Genomic DNA, 3,218 nt, shown 5'->3' on the forward strand with positions numbered 1-3,218 from the left:
AGGACAGATCCTGCTTCCCACACTGGCATGGGAGGGGTGAGAGTGGATTCCCTGATGCTGCTGATTCTGTCTAGGTTTCAGCTGGGCTCCCAGGGAGCTGCAGGTTGTTCTGGGAGTGATCACCAAGGCCCAGAAGTTATCTAGGGCTCCACGTGCCTCACACAGTAGTGGGGGAGGCACTGGAGTGGCTCACCGGGGTTCCTAAAGATGTCTGGGGTTCAGCCCAGCACCCACACACTATGTGTGTGGGGAGTAGCCACCAAGGCCCCAGAGGGTGCCCGGGGCTCCCCCTCCTTTCACATTGTTCAGGGAGACACAGCAGCAGCTGACCAGGGTTCCTGAAGATATCTGGGGTTCAGCCCAGCCCCTGCAGACATACTATGGGTGTGTCAAGTAGCCATGGAGGTCCCAGAGGGTGTCCCAGGGACCTCCTGCTTTGCACACTGGTCAGGGAGGTGCAGTGGTGACTCACTGGGCTTCCTGAAGATGTCCCTCTACTATTACTTCTGCAAATAATCTTTTTATGTTATTTGTGTTGACTCTTGTCTTTTTTGTTGATACCTATCAGTCTTATATTATTTCTTTTTGCATCATCTTGCAGCTGTTGAATTGTTATTTCCTGGTTAATTGTTTTTTTTTTTTTTTTTTTTAGAGAGCTTTCCTTTTGTAATTGCTAGCTGCAATGCTGTGTTCAAGGTCTGAAAGTCTATCTTCAGTTTCATTCAAGTGGTTTTGCCAGCTTTTAATGGAAGTTTTAGTTTCTTGGATCTCTCTTTGAATTTGTTTCGTGCATTCTAATTCTTTTTTACATTGTTCATTCAAGGTTTCCATCATTTTTCTATGCTTTTCTATTTATTTTTATCTATACCTTCTTTAGACATGCTGAGCAGTTCTTTCATTATGGTTATCATTTCTTCTTTTACCTGAGAGATTATTTCTGATCTGATGTTTTTCTATGGCCTGATGGAGTTGTTTCTTTACTTCAGTTGCTATAATTTCAGAAATTTCTGGTGTGTGATTTCCAATTTCTTCTATGTTGCTGTCTCCTGGACTTGTCCTGGGTGGGCTGGAGGTCTGAGATTGCATTTTGCTCCTTTATTTTGAAATTTTTCTATTTCAAAAAATATTTTACTATGTTTTCTGTGGTAATCTTTGTGAGATTTGGTAGTAGATAGCTATATCTCTAGTATCTAGGTCTCTCCCGGAATAGTCTACTTCAGTGATATCTTCTGTATGTAGGAGATTCTTAGTTTGCATTTGTCCCAAGATCCTACCTTTCCAATTAATTGAGAGTGAGATGTTGGTTTTTGTTTAGGTCAGTCCCCAGTCTTTTTTTGTTTTGTTTTGTTTTTCTTCTGGTACCAGGAATCGAACCCACAACCTTGTGCTTGCCAGGCAGGCACTGTGCCACTGAGTTAAATCCCCAGCCCCAGTCCCTAGTCTTTTGATGTGGGGCTGTGGTGAGGTTATTATCCAAGTGCTTCTCAATACTGTTACACAAGGGAGAACAACTGATTACAACAGATATGGCATCCTAGCTACAGTAATACAATTAGCAATAAGCACAATTTAGAAATTGACAAATTGTGGTAACTATTGATTTTGTACTTGAGATCATAGAAGCACAATCTATAGTCCTATAACAGAGCCAATCATAAATTAGGAGTCTGTATGCAAAGTGTTTCCCTTTGTTAAGGTTTTACCCTGGGTTCCTCCGGATGAGCCAGCTGCGGTAGCCTGGGCACTTCCCACATTGGTTGTCAGATCCACAGTGTAGGAGTATGACTCATGCACCAGAGTTCCTCCAGGCTGAGGGTCCCATTGCTCCTGTGATGGTATGGGGGTAGGGAGCAGGGTTTCTCCCCTCCCAAGTGGCTCACTGAGGCACCAGAGGCTCACCAAGGTTCACTGTTGCTTCTATGATGGTGTGGGTGTAGGAGGTGGAGTTTCTCCCCTCCTGAACAGCTCACCGAGGTTCCTGAGCCTCCTCTATTTTTATTTTTTTGAGGAATCTCTATACTAATTTCCAAAATGGTTGGGATAGTTTACTTTCCCACCAACAATGTAGAAGGGTTCCTTTTTCTCTGTTAACTCATCATCATTTGTGTGTGTGTGTGTGTGTGTGTACTTGATAATAAGCCATTCTTACTGAAGTAAGATGGGATCTTGGGTTTGTTTTGATCTACATTTCGATTTTGAACATTTTTTAGCATACTTATTGACCATTTGTATTTCTTCTGAGAAGTATCAATTTTCCATTTTTTGATTGGAATTTTAAAAAATTTTTTGAAGTCTATTTTATCAAGTTATTTATATATTCTAGATATTATTCGTCTGTCCAATGAGTAGTTGGTAAATGTTTTGCCCATTCTGTAGGTTGTCTCTTCCGTTTGTTGGTGGTTTCCTTTGCTGTGCAAAGCATTCTAATTTGATATGATCTTACCTTAGTTACTTCTCTTGCTCACAATTTAAAGAAAGAAATGTTTATTTTGCCTCAAATCTGTGGCAGTCTCAGTCCATAGTTGGCTGGCTCCAAGAAAGGCCTGCACAACAGAGGAGCATGGTGGAAAAGCAATGGCTCTGACACAGTGGTGAAGAGCAGAGAGAGAAAGGAGAGGGAGACATGAAACCTTCCAGGCCATGCCCTGAGTGACCCACCTCTTTCAACCGGATCTTTTACCTCCTAACAGTAAGTCAGCTATAAACTTATCAGTGGACTATCACATTCGTATAATCCAATCATCTTCCAAAAGCATCACCTACAAGCACTTGAGGCTTTGGGGGGACATCTAGACATAAACTGTAATAAATCCCACTTGTTGACTGTTGGTAATATATGTGTAACTGGCGTTTGGCTCAGAAAGTATTCACTATGTATATACTTTCAAAAATTTTACTATTTTTCCATCAAGCAAATTCAATGTTTTTGTTTTTATATCTAGGCCTTTGATCCATTTTGACTTGATTTTAGGACAGTGTGAGAGATGTGAATCTACAGTCATTCTAATGTGTGTCACTAGCCAGTTTTTGCAGCACTGTTTGTTACGTTATAAAGGCTATATTTTCTCCGGTGACTGTGGAGCCAATGGTTCTTCTGTCAAAAATTAGGTGGCTCAGTGCTTGGGGTTGTGTGTATCCTTTATTCTATTTCATTGTTCAGTGCATCTCTTCTTGTGACAGTGCCATGCTGTTCTTATTATGGAAGCTTTGTAGTATAA

Source organism: Chinchilla lanigera, unplaced genomic scaffold (assembly GCF_000276665.1).
Source record: "Chinchilla lanigera isolate Chin_1 unplaced genomic scaffold, ChiLan1.0 scaffold00011, whole genome shotgun sequence".
Lineage (NCBI taxonomy): Eukaryota > Metazoa > Chordata > Mammalia > Rodentia > Chinchillidae > Chinchilla > Chinchilla lanigera.